Genomic DNA, 21,476 nt, shown 5'->3' with positions numbered 1-21,476 from the left:
GATAGGTATAATATATGAAACACCACTGAACTTGTTTTAATTAAATAAGTAATCTTGTAACTAAGAGCTCAAAGTTGGTAATGATGAGGGCAACCTCCAGCTGATAACCTGTGGGAATTTTAAAACCTTTTGATAGGAATCCATGTTAAGTTAAAAAAAAAAAAGTTAGCCTTGACTTTGATAAAATCACAGCACTACTCTGTACCTGAATATCGTTGTCTATAGAATGAAGAATTGGATCAGACGTTTTCTAGGATATGTTATGTTTCCATAATTGTAGAAAGTCATGTGCTGCGTCCCCAGCGCTCTCTCCTTCGGCCCTTTGCTCTAGGCCTCACGGGTCCATGGCCATGTAGCACGCAACCGCCCACATCCGCTTTTCCTTAATCCCTTCTGGCCCCACGTTATCGGGGTTAGGCCTAGTTTACACCCACAGCGTGTTGGCGATGTCACCCTTCCCATCCTGGCCGCAGGCACCGACGCTTTAGTGGGGGCGTCTCTCGCGCAGCGTAGATTCCGCTTCCAGTGCGTATTACGTGTATCCTTTCGAGGCTGGAGGAGGAGGCAGTGGCCTCGGCGGCTGTGTTCCTCCGGGCCCCCGGATCAGCACTTGGGGGAGGGCTAGGTGGAACTTCCCTTTCGCGTTCCATCTTGGCTCCTGAACTACAGACTACAATTCTTCTCCAGGTGAGTGATGGCAGATACAGGCCTGACTGAGGCCGCGGCCTCAGCTGCTGCAGCCCTGGAAAACTTACAGGTAGAGGCAAGCTGTGCACTGTGCCTGGACTACCTGAAGGAGCCTGTCATCACCGAATGTGGGCACAGTTTCTGCCGGGCGTGCATTACCCATTGGTGGGAGGAACTGGAAAGAGACTTCCCCTGCCCTGTTTGCGGAAGGACATGGCGTTATCGCAGTCTCTGGCCCAACAGGCAACTGGGCAACATGGTGGAAATCGCCAAACAGCTTCGAGCGGTCGAGCGGAAGGCCGGAGATGAGAGTCTCTGCCCCCAGCACCATGAAGCCCTTAACCTCTTTTGCTGTGAGGAGCAGGAACCCGTATGCTTGGTGTGCAAGATCTCCAGTGCCCACCGGGCTCACACCGTCGTGCCACTGGAGGATGCCGCACAGGAGCACAAGGAGAAGCTGCAGAAGTGTCTGGAGCAAAACTGCAGGAGATGATGCAGTGCCAGTCGTCCGAAGAGAAGAAACCCGGGGAACTCAAGCGTCCGGTGGAAAGTAGGCGGCAACAAATTGCAGGGGAGTTTTGAGGAGTTACATCGAGGGCTAGAAGCGCAGCAGCTTCTGCTCTCTCGACTGGAGGAGGAGGAGGAACAAGACAGCGGGCAGAGGCTTCGGGGAAATGCTGCCCAGCTTGGGGAGCAACGTCGAGACCTTGACCGCCTCGCTGCTTAGAGAGAGGGCAAGTGCCTATAGGCAGGTTCGAGGTGCTCAAGGACGACCAGAACACACCGCAAAACGGATGTGATCCTGGACCCAGAGACAGCTCACCCTAACCTAGGCCTATCAGAGGACCGAAAATGTGCCAAGTTTGTGGAAACTAGGCTTCGAGACTTGCCTGACACACCTCGGTGCTTTACCTTTTAACCTCTGTGTCCTGGCCACAGAGGGCTTCACCTCGGGTCGGCACTACTGGGAGGTGGAGGCGGGGCAGTAGGTGTGTGCCAGGACTCTGAGCAGAAAAAGCTAAGATCACTGCCTGAGACAGGACACTGGAGGGTGCGACTGTGGAATGGGGACAAATAGGCAGCCACGACCTCACCTTTCACCCCTCTCTGCATAAAAGTGAAATGCAAACGGGTGGGTGTATTCCTGGACTATGAGGCTGGCACACTGTCTTTCTACAATGTCACTGGCTGCTCCCACATCTATACTTTTACTGATACCTTAACTGAAAAACTCTGGCCACTCTTCTACCCCGGTTTCGAGTGTTGTGAAAGAATGCAGAACCTCTTACCGTCCCACCTCCTACAGATTGGGAATGATGATGGGAAGGAACAAGGTGGGATATTGAAGTAATGATGGTGATGGGAGACAGGTATTTGGAACTGTCTCTTAATTTCCTGTCTCCTGCTGCTAGAGGTTTCCTTACTAGCAGGCTCATGCCCTGTGTTCTGCTGGAAAAGGTGAGGTAGTGGGAGGGAAGGTTATCCTAGGAAAGAGACTGGGCCTGGAAGACAGAGTCTCAGAGACACATAGCTGGAGACTGGTCTTTTCTAATTACATGAAGAGGTTTACTGAGAGTGAGGCTGTCTTGGTTGCCTCCACCAGTTTCCTCATTGTAGGAGGACTTTAGGAGGCCCCTTTGCCTCCAAAACAGAAGTAGGTGTGGAGAACCGTGAAGCCTCTGCTCACCCATTTTGGGGGATTCTATATGCCCAGGACAGTTTTGTTCCTTTGAGGGAAGCAGGATAATCTCTGTATCCCTAGAATGAAATAAAGGTGAATTGTGAGTCAAACAAAAAAGAAAGTTAATGCTTAGTGTCATCCTTTGTTAAACCACCTATGAAGAAAGGCTGAATGGGAAGGTTGAAAGTAGTGATAGTATCATGAATCTCAGAAGTCCTTGTGAAGTGTTGAGTTGTAGTTATTTGCAAAATTCAGGCCACAGGCATTTGCTTCTGAGGAAATCTCAGAAGATTCACTAAAGGTTGGATAAGACTTCTCTGGTAGCCATACAATGCAAAGAAAACTTGAGAGAGGTCACAACATGGTGGGTATTACATAGATGCACAACTGCATAGGAAGGGAATGGTTTGTGATATGTATTTTTAGAATAGATACTAATATTGATGAGATCAAAGATTCATTGGATGTATCCTAAAATATGTTCACTAAATAATTGATTCATTTTCTCAATTTACATTACTCATGAAGATAGAACCTTTGAAATTGTCTAATGGTATAGGTATAATACATTTAATAATGTCCCAACAAACATTCTTTCAAAATAATGAAATCCAGTATACCCAAGCTGCTAGTTGCTTCCCCACAAATTTTCCTTGAATTTATTTCGTATCTATTTTCTTTGGATGTTCCAAAAGTCTTACCAAAGTTTTAAGTTATTGTAGTTTGTGTGTAAATAAATGTGTATATGTATGTATGTATGTATGTGTGTATGTATGTGTTATCTCTCCCCAAAAGACTTTAAGATTCCTTCAGACAAGGATTTTTTTTTTAATTTTGTGTTTGTGCCCTGGTACCTAGCAGAGAGTAGTCACTTATCTAATGCTTGTTCATTCATTTACTGAAAAAAATATGTCTAGCTATGATACCATTGGATCCCATTGTGTACCTGTAACATTTTAAGTAAGGAATTAATGTCTTGAGAAAATAATTTCCCTTGAAATATTTTCACAGAAGCAGTTGACGAAGTTAGATTGGCAAAAACTCATATATAGCACTTTACAACTTACAAAACATTTTTCTCAAAGCAGCACTGTAGTGTAGGTAATATACGTGAGATTATTTCATGTAATAAAGAGATTGAGGAATTGAGAAGTGCAGAGTCATCATCATTTGCTCATGTTATTCTAATTTATTCAAATGTCAATGAATTAGAAAAATTTAAGGATCCTTTCATCACTTTTATAATCTCTACCTAAAAGTTCTAGAAATTGCATACTTTACCCCCTCTTAGAACAAAATAAAATGTTAGGTTAAATATGGAATGGGGAATAGAAAAAATTTCACCTTTTCTTTTTACCACAATGGTCAAATAAATTTGCATTCTTGTAAGCCTGCAATAATTTATAAATTCAGTCATGCCTTGTTCAGCATTTTCTTGAAAATGGGACAAAAAAAATCTCTGTATTTAAAAAAAAAAACTAAAACATGAATCAATAATGGATAGTTAGGTTACTCATCATGGCACTTGTGGGCTCTCAAAAGTACTTAAATTATACACTTAGTAAAATACGTACTGCTGCCTCATATCTTTGTTCAGGTAAATCTTTAAATTTGAAAGAAGAGAATTAGCCTATTATCACATATTGCCCAATGCATTGAATATTATCTACAAGCTTTAGGGCATTAACTGTTCCAAACAGCTAATTCTAGATTTGAACTTATATGGCATGTGCCAATGATACCAGCTGAGTAGGAAATTGAAAGGTGAACTGCAAGAGGCAAGAAAATGTCATTCTCCAAAGTAGAAGAAAGGTATCTGGGAACTGAAACAAATGAAAGCAAATAGCTTAGTGACTGAAAAGCGAACAAAGAGCTATGTATGAAAACTTTTTTTTTTCCTTTGGAATTAGTATTTGTTAGCTCAGTAAAATCATTCATCCTGATTCTTGACTCACAGATGGAAAGTTGGAATGTCATGAACCTGCACAGGGAAGCCCTTATTAGTTTGTTGTAAGATGAAAGAATTTGACTAATTGCTTTAGAGGATCATAGTTTGTTAGTAAAAGAGCTGGAACTAAGATTCAGGTCTTGTGATTCCCAGCCCTCTGCTTTTTTCATTTAATCGTATTTCCTCTCCTGATTTGTCATGGTAAAGCTTTTGCATTAACTTGGCTGTTTCTGTGCATTTCTATGATTTGTTATGTGCTTGAATGGAAGGCAAGGGGAATTCTCATACTGTGCTGGGTTTTCATCCCATGAAGACACTTCACACCTACATCCTTCCTCTCCATCAGCTAGTACATTAATTCTCCATTGGCCACTACAACTGCTTCTCTCATGTTGAGTTCCTTTCACATAAATCTTTTGAAAGGGGTTATATTTCTTGGAATGTATCAGAGGATCTCTCAGTCAGTCAATAAGAAAGTATTTATTAAGCCACACAATGTGCTAAGTGCTGTCAAAAGATAATTTTTAGATGGCTAATTTTTTTCTTATTGAGATTATAAATATTCATTCAAAAATTTAACTGTTTGAGTTAATATATGTTTCCTTCAACTTGCCAAAACAGGAAAAAAAAGTTACATTTTGTCTAACGTAATATTTGCTATCTCTGAAATAAAACGTGATTTCTTCTCTAGATTTTCTAAGAATTTTTGTTTCGGTAGAAGCAGAAAAAGGTAGGCTTTTTTTTTTTATTATTGTTTTTAACTAGATTTATTCCACTGGTATAAGGAGCTCCTGATGAGGAATTCCCTCTACCAAAGCAGACTGTCACCTTCTTTGAAATGTAAAGTCTTAGACAGCTGGCTAGGCCACTGAGAGATTAAACTTGCTCAGGGTCATACACCCAGCATAAGTCTAAGGCATATCTTGAACTCAGATAACCCTGATTCTGAGGTTCTCTAGCCTTAAGTAGTAGATTCTAAGTAGCCCTTTAGCCACTACGCCATGCTATTAGAGAAAAAAAAAGAGATTTAAAATAATAAATGAAAGGAAATCTTATGAAAGTATAATATCTTTGAAAACTGACAAAATAGTTAATGTTGGGCTTCGATGGAAAATATCATAGTGGAAATATTAAATTAACTGAGCCCATATAGACATCTGTGCCAATTCCTTTATTTTGCAAATAAAGAAACTGAGACAGAAAACTTGAGCAAATTGCCGAAGTACACACCTGGTTAGTGCCCAAGCTAGACCTAGAACCCTAACCTCCTAATTCTTCATCCAATAAATAATTTATATACATTATATACCAGGAAATCTAGGGGCAGCTAAGTGGTGTGGTAGATAGAATGCTGAGCCTGAAGTCAGGAAGACTCATATTCTTGAGTTCAAATGTGGCCTTAGATATTTACTAGCTGTGTGACCCTGGGCAAGTCACTTAACCCCATTTGCCTCAGTTTTCTTATCTATAAATTAAGAAAGAAATGGCTAAATCACTACAGTATCTCTGCCAGGAAAACCCCAAATGGGGCAACAAAGAGTCAGACACAACTCAAAAATGACTGAACAAAGCCAACAAAAATCCAGGCACTGGACTAAGTTCTTTACAAGCATTATCTCATTTAACCTTCACAACCTGGGGAGGTAGATGTTATTAACTCCTATATTTTATAGATAAAGAAACTGAGGCAAACAGAAGTTAAGTCACTTGTGCAGAGTCAAACAACTACTAAGTGTCTGAGGCTAACTTTGAATTCTCATCTTCCTAACTCCTGCCCTGATGTCCTATCTATTGTACCACCTAGCTGCCCCTAACTGAACTATCTGATATATAATTCAATCTCTGATCTTAGTTCCTCTTAGTCTTTTACTGCATCATTTTGTCTTCTTCACCTTCAGTCCGACTTACCAAAATCTACTCTGAATTTTACATGTAATTAATGTATCAGGCATTAGACCAAGGTAAATTTAGATTACCAAAGTTGCTTCGTAGTCTTATCTTTAGGTCTTGTACTTGTGCTTTATAAAAATATTAATACCATATGCTCTCTCCTAAATGTAATAATCCTTGTTTGGTTTTAGGCAGCCTGAGCTGACTTTACAATTCTTCTATGGAGGTCACAGTGAATCTTGTTCCTTGGAAGATCTATCAACACCCTTGAAGGCTTGATGTTCTTATTCTTAGTTTTATTCAGTTTGACTGAAGAGAATTCAATTGCCAGTAGTGAAGGTTAACATAAAACAAAGGTTGGAAGGAATCTTAGAGATCACAAAGTTTAGTAGGTTCATTTTATGGATAAGAAAATGGTGACGTAAAGCAATGAAATTACTTGCTGAAACCCACACAATTAACGCAAGAATGGGAACAGAAATTTTGTCTCCTGTTTCCTAATTCAATGTTCTATTCATTTTACCAGGTCACCTCTCACATCTACCCTTCAGATGAAGCTCAGTTCTTTAATCTAATGTAGATTAGAAAACAAATTGATTTCATTTCTTGAGGCCTCAAAACCTAAAAAAAAAATCTGGTAGTCAATAAACATTTATTGCCTACTCTGTGCCAGGCACTGTACTAACCACTGGGGATACAAAAAGAAGCAAAATACAGTTCTGGCTCTCAAGGAGCTTCCAATGTCATGAAAGAGACAACATGTAAATAAATATAGAAAGAGCAAGCTATATTTGGGATAAACAGGAAATAGTTATGAGACGGAAGGCACTAGAATAAAGAGGGGTTGAGAAAGGCTTCCTATAAAAGATGGGATTTTAATTGGAACTTGAAGCCAGGGAAGTCACTAGGAGGAGCTTATCGTTCTCATGGGCATATTATACAAGGGTTTGTCTTGTCTTTCTGTTTCATAGACATGTCAAACCTCTGACTGTTCTTGCTTCCTATGTGAGGGATACCTCTAGCTCTTTGCTCAAAGGGAGAGGTGACATGGCTAATATGTTTTGAGCTTAATGAGTATTCATTGAATTAAATTATACATACACCATAAATATATACACATATAAATGTATACACATATGTATATAAAATTTCTTTCTGTCCTGGCTTAACATCTCCACACACTTCTGCAGGTTATCATTTATATTACTATTCCCTATGCACTCTCTTAAGCAGTGATTCACAAACTATTTAGTCTCAGGACACCTATACACTCTTAAAAATTATTGAGAATCCCAGAGTGATTTTTTTTTAATATAGATTTTATAAATACCATATTAGCATTATTATGAAAATAGTTTTGACCTCATGGATCCCATGAAAGGGTCTTGATGGCCACCCAGGGTCCACAGACTACACTTTGGGAATTTCTTCTTTAAAGTCATAATACCCCCCAAATCCTAGCATTACAATTTTTAATACTAACATGTTCTGACACACCTTTCTTGTAAAGTAACATCACTGACAATTTCCACTAACAATAAAAGAAAGGTCATTTTGTAGCGTTACATAAATCATGTCTGATTTTTCCAACCCTTGATATATCCAGAGGGTATTTAAGGGAATTGTAGCATTTAAACAATGTCTTTCTTTTTGCAGTACTTTCATTGGTTGTATGGAAGCTCGGGGATAATTTAAAGCTTCAATGTTAAAAGCAGAATAAACTTCACATAAGCATCAATGTTAAAAACAGAATTACAGCTCAAGTCATCAGGAATTATTTACAATAATCACTGAAACAGCTTTTCTTTCCATGTAGTTCACTAAATGTTATTTCCACAAAATACCCAAAGACAGAGGGAAAGTAAACTGGGGCATATGAGTGTCATAAGTAGATACACTTGAAGAAATCTTTCATAAACGCATTACTAAAAACTATTGTTTTATCCCAGAAAGGAGAGCTTTTCAGGCAAACTGGTTACTGTCTTGTAAAAGCAACTGAAATAGTTCTTCAGTCTGGGCTATCATCCATGACCCCATGCATGCGTCTTGATTGGTGAAGAGCTAGAGTCAATCTTGCCTGACTGACAGCTGTCAGCTGTAAGTGGGAAATAGTACAGTGATGGATTCATGATTGCATACTTGATGGTGAGAACCCCAAAGGAATGTAAATCACTGCCCTCTACCTTACTTAGACTTATTCCTTGCCCCATTACACTGTCATCACTCTGCTTGACTCATTTTAGAACACAAAGATGAGAAAAAAAAATTCCAAAATGGAGTGAAAATTGATTCCATAATAACTTTTAAAGACAGGCTGATTAAAGTAAGATTAAAAGAGGATGCTGACTTCTATGTCCACAATGAATGTTAAAATGGAAAATATTGAAAGTAAGAGATGATGCTGAAGAGGCATTAGCATATAATTTTTAATAGCCTCGCCACCTGTCCAGTCAAAAATTACCTTGTATTTATGCTGTGCATATTTTGTATATATTTACATTTGTGTGTGTTGACTCCTTCCCCCCAATAGATTGTAAGCTCATGCAGATCAAGGACTGCTCTAACTTTTTCTTTATATGGAATTTTTTTTCTCTTAGTTTTGAGATTTTAGCAGGATGATGAGCTCATCCTCCTTTCCTCTTGTCTGCCATCCCCCAAATCAGCAGACCTCATCTGCAGGAATTCCTTGTCATTTTGTATTTCAACAAATTTCAAGGAAAAAATAACCATAGTCACATGGGAAATCTAAAGCCATATAACTAGGTTCTTATTTCTTTTTATTTTTTTTAACATCTTTCAGTGCTGTCCTGCACATTAGGATTTTCCTTTCCTGGCTTTATTAAAAAAAAAAAAAGATGTGGGAGATAGACCAAGATACTAATAGCTACGGAAGAAGTACTTTTCATTCTTTGTCTTCTGCATCTAAGATGATTCTCTCTCAGAAGAAGTGAATAGGAAAATTCTGATTTCCTAGTTTTTAAAACAAATTTGAATGAGAAGAATACTATTTTAGGGACAGGATGCTAATGAAAGCAAAAAAGAATGTGGACAGGGCCTCCCTTTCCATTTGAATTTTTGGAAAGTTGCAGATGTTTTGTCTATACCATCTTGTCATCAAAGCCCATGGTCTTTAAAATCCTAGTCAGTATTCACTTAGATGTCATAAAATGGACCCAGTGGAGTAAGGTTAGTTATTATATGAGTGTAAAAAATGAATTCAGGAACAAGACCCACAAAACTATTTTTAACTATTTAAATATACCCTGATTCCCAAGGTCAAAGTAGAAGGATATCTAATCTCTATTTTCTTTGAAATTTGGGAACACTAAGATTATTTTAACAATGAAGACCATTTTCTTGATGTCTGCATATTTAATTATCATGTTTGGGAGTAATGGAAAAAAATCAAATACACAGACAGGAAAATGAGGAGTTCTAAATTAAATGACATTATATTCTTGGATATATGGATAGTACGTAGACATAGTCTGAAAGTTCTCAGTTCCTGCCAAATTAGAAATAGTGATTACACAGTAAACCTTCCATTGATTTAATGTTTGTTTGTTTTCTTAACCATTAGCAATATCAACACTTTTAGTGTAATATTCATGTGTCCAGATGGCAAATAAGGACTTTTGGCTATCAACATCAAGTTAACACAACTTTGGATTACAAAACTGTCATTTCACCAGTATACATATGTGAACCTTAGATCATGGTTGCATTCTGTTTATTCACTGTAATGTCCTAGCCTTTGGGGAAAAGTAAGTCTACAAAAACCTAGGCTCATCATCAATATCTAGATTTCTTCAGCTGGTTTAGTTCCTTTTCTTTGTATTTACTCCCTTATGCCTTTAGTACCATGGCTGATAAATCTGACACAAAATCTGCACCAGAAGCAGCAGGAGCATTGTACTCCATGGAATCTGGCTGAGACATTTCCTGGTTCACCTTTAAGAATGCCAATCATTCTGTATTCTTAGAATTTACACTTGGCTCAGTAACAGAGTTTCCAGGTGCACTACAGAAAGGATCCTAACAAATAAAACAAAGAGAATGACTTAGATAATTTCAGGTGCAGCAAACAGAAAAGCCAATTAGAAGCCATAAATAACCCTTAGAAAGCCAGAATTGCCCAGCACTGTTTGTGGATGGCTGTCTTCCACAATCAAAGCAAAACCTGTCTGTGTGTGTGTGTGTGTGTGTGTGTGTGTGTATGTTAAAGAAATTAATGAAAACTAGACGCTGTAGATTCTATCTTGATTCGAATGGGAAGTATGAAGTTAATGGCAAGGTTATGAGCACCAAAATTTTATTTTTTAAAGGCAAGGTTATCTTATTATTGGGTAGCTAGGTGGGAATCAGGAAGATTAATTTTCATGAAATCAAATCTGGCCCTCAGACACTTACTAGCTACATGACCCTAGGTAAGTCACTTAACCCTGTTTGTCTCAGTTCCACAATTATGAAATGAACTGGAGAAGGAAAAGGCAAACCATACCAACATCTTTGCCAATAAAACCCCAAATGGGGTCATGAAGAATCAGAAACAACTGAAATGACTGCAAATCTTATTATTTTCCTTTCATTATGTTGTAGTGATTGATAAGACATTAGTATGCACAAAATACATACTGTCAGACTTTACCATGTCTGATGTTATTCCCAGATTTTTGAATCCTTAAAGGTCAGCCAAATTTAGGAAAAGATGTTTTCATTCTGGATTTTGTCCAACTGTTATCTGGCATATGAATCATTTACCATCAACTCTTTCCAAAGTTGGATGTAATGCCCAGCTGAAAATGAGAACATTGCTTATATTAAGTTTGAAGTATAAGAATGTGTGGGTGGGGGTTAGAAGGATAGACAGGCTCTCCTTAGAGATCATGGGGAAATTTTATCTCATGTGGATAATCCAAGATGACATATAATACTAACATCACTTGGGGATTCTGTTTTGTATTTGCATTTGAATATAGCTCTGTCAGACATTCTAGGAACTCATTAAACTGTAATTAGAATAACAAAGTTACACTAAGAACTGACTGGTGATGGGGGTGTGTGTGGAAAGTTGTCAAATTTCTTTATTCTATGACCTTCTTGGAATTTCTCCTGCTCTGCACTTCACATTGGAGAATGGTATCTCTGGCCAAAACAAAGACCCAGCCTCAAGCCGGATCTATAGCCAAATCTTATATGTTTGTGTATGACATCTTTCTCATCTGAAGGGAGTAAGCAACTAGTTTAATAGGTCTTTTGTTGTAGAGTTATAGATTCTTTTTGAGCAGATTCAGTGGACATTAAAACCCTGGTCAAAGAGCCTGTTTCTCTATCAGTTTGGGAACTGAAAAAGATAATCTACTGGTACGGAAAATTGCATTGTCATGGATCTGTTTTAAAACCCTGGTTTTATTTTATATAACTGTCTAACTCTACATAACTAACTTGATCTCTCTCTCTCTTTCTCTCTCTCTCTCTCTCTCTCTCTCTCTCTCTCTCTCTCTCTCTCTCCCCCCATTGAATTTATGTATATACATATGTTTAATTCACAAGGAAATGTACAAAAAAAAAAAGTGGCAGACAATCCTTTTGTAGTTAGAGTTCCAGCCTAGCATTTCTTCAGCTTTCAGTTCCTTTGACTCCACAACTAATAAGAATACTCCTTGTTACTGAAGTCACCCCTACCCTCAGGCCTTCAGGGCTAGAAGTTGGCTCACTGAACTTCCATATGTGTTTTGATTAAAAGGAAGTTTGGAAATATCTGCACATTATATGTATATGCCTACCAGGAAGGGCAAATGTGAGCAGGCCCTAAGAATTGGACTGTCATTGGCCAGCTCTGCCAGTACAAATAACATGTATTTTTATTAAAAAATCTTGCGTTTTCCATATTTATTATTGTAATAACTTTTATATTATTTTCCTCATTCTGTTTACTTCATTTTGTACCAGTTGATATACTTTTGCTATACTTTTCAATATTTAATTATTTTCATCATTTTTAGAGTATAGAAATATATCCGATCAAATTCTTGTATTGTAACTTATTTAATAGTTCCCTAGTTGAAACCTCTTTTGGTTTTCTCTATTTGTATTAGTAAAAATAACTATCATCGTTGGGCATATCATTGATGTGGTTCAGACTGTGGGAGCCCCCTTGAACTTTCCTTGAATCTTCCCACCAGATGAGGCATTTGCCTGAGGCCATAAGGCTTTCATTATTGCTAGCCCCAAATCTCTAAACTAGGTTAGTCTTAACCTAGCCTAGCCCTCCGTTGTCTGGCTAGTTTCCACCCTTGATCCTATGAAAGTGTCTATGCCTTAATCTATTACCCTTAAACCAGCCTAGCCCTACATTGTTTGTTATCTCCAGGTAGCCTTCAGCTACTTCCCACCCTTTATCCCATTCCTGGAGTCTGACCTCTAGTTACCCAATCCCATCAAGCTCCTCCTTAGACTCCTTCTCAAGACCCTCCCAAACCCCCCCCCCCCATCACTCCAGGACCACTCTAGATCCCTTCCACAATCTTTGTGTACTTAAGTTTCATCTTGCCTCCATGAAAGTGCTCAGATTCCATCTACCTCAGATGGAATGAGGGTCACACATGTGACTCACCCAGGTGACTTAGAATCCTCACAAAGAGGTGGACTTAAACCCACGTGGTCTAAAAGCCTCTGCTCTCCCAGACATGTAAACTAGGCCCTCCCTGGAGTTAGCCCCACCTTAGCCCCACCTTAGTTGTCAATCCACACCCACTAAGGTTTTATACCTAATAGGGGTTTGGGCCTGGGGCTTAGCACCTAGTAAGACTCAATGAAATATACTGAATTAATCAAAGGAAACAAAGGCCAAATTCCTCAAGGGCACTTCTTGAACTAAGTGCTAAGGAGCCCATTTTGATTACCAACACAGTGACTCTCAGATACTATTCATCTACTCCAGGCAAATAGGAAAAGTATATAACTTTCACCCCAAACTAGAATTTTTCACTGGTAATTATCCTGTTTGGCTCTGTACCTTGATCAAGTTAATCAGATAATTGCTAAGTTTCTCTTTACTTTCAGTATTGCATAGAAGTCTAAGAGAAATGAACTAACCAGATGAAATTCTGAAATAGAGTTTCTTACTGTGGGGTTTATCAGTATTCAGGGCATAACAAATCTCTGAAGAATCTGAGTGTAATAATTTTCATTTGCTTACCACCTGTGCAAAAGCATCAAGATCTGTCATCAGGAACCAAGCATACTATTAATAGTTAAACAGACTGATCTAAAGCTGTTAAAACTGCAAATATTATACTTAATCATGTTCCCTATTACCCTCAAAGAAGTTCACTTTGCAGCAACCTAGAAAAATTGATTAAAGAGGCAATTGCCTATTTTAAAAAAAGTTGTCATAGTAAGTTCCTGTTTATATAATAGCACGATTTCTTTCTCCCAGACTACTTTATATTTATCTGAGATCTTTACTTAAAAGATCAAAGGGTTTTTCAAACATTTTCTTAGCAGTCCTCATAGTGTCCTCCTAAAGCTTAAAGTAGTATTTATATTTCTCTTTGGTTGGTGAAAACATCACTCATTCCTGGAGACTGTGAGGAAAACTTACTTCCCAACCATTTCCAAATTATGTTCCATGTATTTTAGCCATTATCTTCATTCTCCTCATCCCTCTGCTAAAAGTGGAAGCCAAACGAAGTTTGATTCAGCCCCAGGGAATTAACTTGCCAGGAAATAGACTTCAACATTGCTCCCAGATGATTTCCTGTATCTCCCCCCTCCCCCTCCCTTAATGTGATGCTATCTGCAGTTAGAATGTAAGCTCCTTGAAGGTAAAGATTCCTGATTGCTTGCATTTATATCTCTGGTGCTTGAAGCAGTATCTGGCACATAGTAAGAGCTTAACAAATGCTTTACCATTCATTCATTCATTAAGTTTCTTCATTTATTCCACAAAAGTCATTGATCAGTCCAGAACTTGGAGTCCCTTTCCAGTACTCAATAGTCTAGAATAACTTAATTTCCTCTGACTTCCTTAAATAGAGATTCTTTACAATCGTTTTATAGAAATATAAAATGAAATTATTTTAAAAATACAAAATTCCATGAAGACACATACAAATGATTGCATCTTAATGTAAACAGAACTAGTAAGATCATATAAATGATAATCATCTATGGCAATGTAAATGTAAAAGAAAAAAAAAATAATTGAACAATGTAGATCACCATCATCCATGCCATCCCACCCTTTATCTCATCCATGTTATTGATAAATTTGCTTCCCAGTGTTGAAGGGACCCTCCTCATAGTGTGAGGTTTCCAACAAAGTACATAGACTATCTATCTTTAATCCTGACACTGGACCAATGTATCTTTTTGGCTCATATGGTGTCCTTTACATTACTTTTTCTTCATAATTTTTTCAACATGCTCAAGTCTACCTTGTTTCTCTAAAATTTTAGTAACCCATGATCTATCAGCATATAATTAGAGGAAAAGGAAATGATGAATATGAAGAATTAAGAAATCATTGTCGATGTAAACTAATGCAATGAAGCAATAGAACTAGCAGTGGAAATGGGTAGGGACAATAAGACCAATCCTCATGTTACCAGTGTCAGATAACATGTGTAATATTATACAATATTTTACATATATTGTCCCCCGACTTCTGCAAAGAAAGCAAGGATGGCATATTTCCTTAATTCATCTCTCTGGCCATATTTGTCCAATAGCATTCAATGTCTTTTTTTGTTCTTTTTATTTATGATATTGAAATTAATAGAGATATCTGTTTCTTAGATAGTTGCTGCAGCCATGACTTTTGAGCTCTAGATACACTGGCCCCAGCTTAGTACATATGGTACATGCCATCTCAGCAAGGTGTGGTTATCAACTCTTTAACTAAACGAAGAGTTACTCATATAGTAAGAAATTAGAAAGATCCAACAGAGCCTCCACAATTGAAAATTAATAAGAGAACTTGCCTCCTTTCTTTTGAAATTTTTATTATGTTAGTTGTGGCTTAGGTGAAAGCACCCCTTCCAGAAAGGGGAATAAGAGTACCAGTTCTAGTTCTGTGGTAGCCCAACTTCAAAGAGGTTACTCTATTACTCTAATAATTATTTCTAGTTTTCCATGACTTCTTAAATATTGCTAATAGCAGTTCAACAATCACATAATTTCTTTAAAAAAATTAGTTGGTTTCTTCTTTTTTTTATTTTTACGTTCCCTGATTTCCTAACATGTACTTTACTACTCCTCTCCCAGAGCATGTTTGCATGAAAAAAGAATATACAAAGAGAAGAAAAACAGTTTAGCAAAACTAACCAAAGCACTAAAAGAAGTCTAACATCATATGTAGTATTTTACAACCATGGACTCCCACCTCTGCAATGAATGAAACAAGGGAGGTGTATTCTCATATCTTTTCTTTAGGGCCATGCTTGATCATTATAATTCCATAGCATTGAATTTTTATTGTTTATGTGGTATTTTTTTCATTTACATTATTGCAGTAATTACGTATATTATTTTCTTGGTTGTACTCAATTTTGAATTACTTCACTTAAGTCTTCCCATGCTTTTCTGTTTAGATTCTACTCATCAGTATTATAGAGGGATAATATTCCACTATATACATGTAACATAATTTGTTAAGCTATTCCTTAAATAATAGATATCTATTTTATCCACAGTGCTTTGTTGCTATGGAAGATGCTACCGTAAATATTTTGTTGTTCATGAGACATCTCTTATAACTCACTTCCTTGGAGGATGTGCCTTGCAGCAAGATGTCAGAGTCAAAGGGTATAAACCATTTAGGAAATAGTATACTGATTCCTAGTGTTCATTGTTTCACTTCTTGTGGGCTCATATATTATCTATTTAATAATCCATTCTAGGATTTTGCTGAGAATTATCATTATCAATTGTCTGCCTTGCCATATGCAAGCTTCTGCTTCTTTTCCTATTTTAAATTTGAGACAGAATTTTCCCAGTCTTGTGATGCCCTTTTTGTTCTCCATGATCTTTAGTTCTCCATGATCACCAACTGTATTTCAACAATCACTCCCACAGGTTAGGCCTTGGATGTAATCTAGTCATTCCAGATAACTTATATTCGTTTTCTGTAAATATGTGCTCTTTTACTATATCCTCATTTGCCTTAGGTTTCATTTTCCCTGTCAGCTATTTTTGTTCTCACCTTTCCAATCTGGAAATCATCTACATTGATAGAAATGTAAGCAAATTAGGAACTGAACAGTTCTACTTTCTATCAGCTCTTGGTTATCCCTGTTCTTGAGAATCTTCCATCTCTTATAGTCTGACTACATTTGTAACGACATTACTAGCAGCTGCTATGGAGATATAAGGCCAATAACAACAGCACACAGGAGGGCTGCTAGCACAGGTTCTTTGATCTGCTTTTCTAAAGGAAAGCAACTTTAAGGTGTTAACAATCTTACTTTAATCAAACGTACAAATATCATTCAGTTAGTTCAAGGGAAAAAGTCAGCACCCTGAACTTCAGAGAAAATACAAACAGAAATCACAAGCAGAAATTATAAACAAATAAAATAAACACAAATTAATAGATAGGGCTTCTAGCTGTCTCACCATTACATACATACATAGTTACCAGAGAGAGAAGCAGCAACATCTGGGTTTTCAAAGCCAGGGCGCTCCTTCATGACTACCCACAGTCTCATCTGGTCAAATCACATGAACACTCTACCAATGAGCGAGCCCCCAAAGCAAAATGCTATCCTCAGAGTTGTAGCAACAATGTGTCTAGCAGCTATTGTGGGGATGAAAGAGCAACACAAGACCAACAACAGGAAGGCTGCTAACACAGGTTCTTAGATCTGCTTTTCTAAGGAAAGCAACTTTAAGGGGTTAACAATCTCAGTTTTATCAAACATACATATATCATTCACTTAGTTCAGGGGGGGAAGATCAGCCCCCTGAACTTCAAGGCAAATATAAACAGAAATTACAAACGGCAACAGACAGGTCTTGTCTGATCAAATCACGGTACATATTTACCAGAGAAGAACCAATGGGTTTGGATTAGCAAAGCTGGAGTGCAGTCACAAAAGCTTGCCCAGAGCCTCAACACTCCTTTCATGAGTGAGCCCCAAAAGTTAAAGACCAACCTCTGTCTCAGGGCCCTGGGGCACTTGATTACCTCAGTGTTGAAAAGCACTCAAACAAAGAACAGTGAAAAGTCCCATTTAGGGTGTGGAAAAGTTAGTTAATCCCTAGTACCACCATATACAGGGTTTCTAATCAATGACTCCCAATTGTCTTAGTGCTGAGAAACATTCCAAGACAAGATCCCACTTTACCAGCCCCATTCAAACAAAGGCCAGAATCATTAAAGGCACTTAAGAGAAGAACAGCAAAAAGCGGCATCCTGATTACCACAACAAGAATATATACGCATCTCCTTAGGGTCAGCCCACAGAGGGCATCACAACCATGTGACTTAATCTCATGTGACTTAGGCTTTCTTGTGACTTAAGCAGGTCATCAGAGAATCTTGATTCAATCAAAGGCAAGACTCAATCAAAGGCACCTTGATTGCTGAGAAGAACTAGAACTCCAAAAGAAAAAAAAAATAGCAAAAAGTCTCACTTTGCTTGCCATTACAGTATTCTACAGCTTCACATAATAGGATACTATCTATTTTTATTAAACCAGTCTGGGTTCTCTGAACCCTTCTTAACCCTGACCCTGAGACCTCATTTTGTCCTTTATCTTACAAGGTTGTCTGGGGAAATTCCTTTCCAAATCTCAAAGCATTATATAAATGCATGCTATTATTGTTTATCATTATTCCCACTGTCTCTACCCTAATTCTTGATAAAATGTCTATATTTGGTTATTTTCTGAGAGGTAGAAGAATCTTTTTTTTTTCCTTTTTGCACAAAGACTCATTATTTGTCCTTATTTGGGGCTGTCTCTTTTACAGTATCTTTAAAGGAAAACACAGACCTTTAATTTTATTGGTATAAACTATCAGAAAGAACTTTGAGCACACATACATAATATGTGTGTATTTATTTACTTACAAGTTACATACATGTACTACTCTTAATTTTATACATTATAAAATTAAATGAAATAGAAATCTAAAAAGCATGGGATAAAGATGAAATGTTTGGATCTAGAGTCAACAGGGAGCCACTGTAGTTTACTGAGTGAGTGACATGATTGGACCATGCAATATCCTAGGTAAGAAAAGATGAAGGCCTAAACTAGGGGTGGTAGCTGTGTGAGTAGAGAATAAGAAACACATGTAAGATATGTGTAGGTAGAAATGATGAGATTTGTTAACTATTGGATATGGAGATGTAGAGTGACAGAAAGTGAGATGCCAAAGTTATTGCCAAGATCACGGACACTGGAGTGACTGGAAGATTGGCGGTCTTCCCCTTCCCCCCTGAAATATTAGGAAAGTTTGGAGGATAGTTGAGTTGGGAGAAGGAAGAAAATGTACTGATACCTGTGAGTCAGATACTAATGCCTCTGTGTTTCCTCTCAACACAAAAGTGGGTAACTCATTTTATTCAATCCAAAATTAAAAGAGGGAGGGTAGGGCTCTTACCCACCAGGTAGTGCTTCCAATTACAGATTGTACCCTTTAAAAGGTGCTCACTATAGTCATGTAGTGATTTGGAGGCAGGGGTTGAGGGTAGAAATTTCTCAGTGGAACCTGAGAATAGTTGTTAGTTTAGGTTATAACTGTAAGGTTATAATTGTAAGCAGTCAAAAGGATGGGGAAGTCGAAATTTTGAACAGTAAAAAATGATGTGCATAGAAGCAGTTGTATTGGAGATTGACTCTGGGACTGGCTATGGAAATGAGAGTGGGTGTAACTTGTATTCCTACCCTTTAATTGGTTGATCACGGCACTTCTTGTAATCGGGTAATGCTCCCCCAGGGTGATGCCATGAGCCCTTGAGGGTTTCCCCAGGCATAGGAAAATCGCCTGCTATGGGGAATTCGCAGTGGAGAAACTTTTAAAATCAATTTAGTGCATCTGCTTTTCAGTATAGTCTTAGAGGAGTAGTTTTGAACAGTGCCTAGAACGCTAGCCTTGGATTCAGATTTATGTTCCAGTCCAGCTTCTGACAAATACTGCCCAGGTGAACTTAGGCAAGTCACTTAAACTCCCAGTGTCTCAGGCAGTTTCCCGAGGATCTGATTGGAAGGAGGGAGGGAGGGAGGGAGAGAGAGAGAGAGAGGGAGGGAGAGAGAGAGAGAGAGGGAGGGAGGGAGAGAGAAAGAGAGAGAGAGATAGAGGAAGAGAGATCTACTCTGTGTATTTGCTTTTTTTTTTTTTCTTCTCAGCTGTTAAAATCCTTAGGAAACCTCCAAAGAGCTATTTGCTTCTTTCGGGAACAGAAGCACAGGAAGTATTTAGCTCATGTGTTTTGCTATTTTGCAAGAAAGGAAAAAAATTCTTATATGAAGCAACAAAGTATGTTTGCGGAAAGAAACAGAACTGGGCAGACCAATCCCTACACTGCAAAACAAAAAAAAAGGTGAAAGTAGAGATAACAAGGGGCAACAAGAGGTCACCATGGTCTCTACCATCTCTTGCACCCACAGAAGCTACACACACACATACATACATATACACACACACACACACACACACACACACAAACATGCACACACACACACACACAAACACGCACACACACACACACACACACATATGCCACAGGGGCCACCACAAATAAGAAACTTGAAATGAAGGAGCCCCTAGTCTCTCTAAATAGATGTGAAGGGGAGAAGAGTGAAAGGGAAGAGGGAGAAATAGTGGTCCTTGAACTCTCTGCATCAGGGTAAGTGTTCCATCAGGCCAATGTTATATTCCATGGCTTTAAACTGCAGTCCCTGGAAGTTTTCCATTAATGCATCATTATCCCTAGTGGTTAGGTTTTATAGTACTGTTAACTTATTACACTATACTTCATGTAGCTTATGAGTTAAATACAAGTTTGTGGAGTGGCCTGGGAACATAACCACCTCTTATAAGATCACTGCTATGGGAAAATGCATTCTGAGTTCCAAGTAACTGACTTACTAATGACCTTTTGGAATACAACCCAAAATATAAGTTGGGCAATGCTTATATATTTTTGTCACTTAAAATGTTCCCCTCATTTAAAAAAAAATAATGTCTCCTATTCATGGTTGCTTGATATTCAGGCAAATATTTTTTTCTCATTTATTTTGAGGAATTATTTTCATGAAAGATTACTTGTTGCCAAAAGTTAAGATACACATGAATTTTCTGGAACTTTAAATGTTCCAAAGTGTGAAGTCATCAAAAATTGGTTTTCTTTAAATGAATTATGGTCTCAATGAAAAGTCCTTGTGTGAGCTCTGCTTTAAGCAAATCCATTTTTAAGCTACTGAGCCAGTGATGGGCTACCTTGTTCCATCTTCCCTAAGAATTTGCAGGGTGGGGTACAGGCAAGGGTAGTGATGGGGATTATCACTTTTGAATTCTAATGGCTCCCTCAGCTGTCAGTTGTGGTCATCAACAAGTTGACAAGGTCATCCTGCTAAACAAGACACCTAACATTTAAGCAAGGCTGCTTTGATCTAGTCTACCAGTCACAGCTATAAAGTGTCAGCAACACTTTGTTTACCATGATCTTCTTCATTTATTTATTTATTTATTTATTTATTCATTCATTCATTCATTTATTTAGAGGGGGGAAGGCAGGGCAATTGGGGTTAAGTGACTTGCCCAAGGTCACACAGCTAGTAAGTGTGTCAAGTGTCTGAGGCTGCATTTGAACTCAGGTCCTCCTGACTCCAGGGTCAGTGCTCTACTCACTGTGCCATGTAGCTGCCCCTAGCATCATTTTCTTTTTTTATTATTATTATTTATTTAATAATTTTAGTTTTCAGCATTGATTTTCACAAGAGTTTGAATTACATTCTCCCCATTTCTACCCTCTCCCCCACTCCAAGAGGGCAAATATTCTGGTTGCCCTGTTCCCCAGTCAGCCCTCCCTTCTGTCACCCCACTCCCCCCCATTCCCCTTTCCCTTACTTTCTTGTAGGGCAAGATAGATTTCTATGCCCCATTGCCTATATTTCTTATTTCCTAGTTTCATGCAAAAATTTTTTTTTGAACATCTGTTTTTAAAACTTTGAGTTCCAAATTCTCTCCCCTCTTCCCTCCCCAATCACCCTCCCTAAGAAGGCAAGCAACTTAATATAGGCCACATGCATATCATT

At 38.2% G+C, this 21,476-nt stretch overlaps 1 pseudogene; it reads left to right on the top strand.

Annotated features, from left to right (window-relative positions):
* Positions 1-694: 694 nt before the first annotated feature.
* Positions 695-2,046, top strand: LOC118858613 (annotated as a pseudogene).
* The last annotated feature ends 19,430 nt before the right edge of the window (positions 2,047-21,476 follow it).

This window comes from Trichosurus vulpecula, chromosome 7 (assembly GCF_011100635.1).
Source record: "Trichosurus vulpecula isolate mTriVul1 chromosome 7, mTriVul1.pri, whole genome shotgun sequence".
Taxonomy (NCBI): Eukaryota; Metazoa; Chordata; class Mammalia; order Diprotodontia; family Phalangeridae; genus Trichosurus; species Trichosurus vulpecula.
Note: the sequence above shows the minus strand (reverse complement) of the source record. Positions and strands in the feature narration are given on the sequence as shown.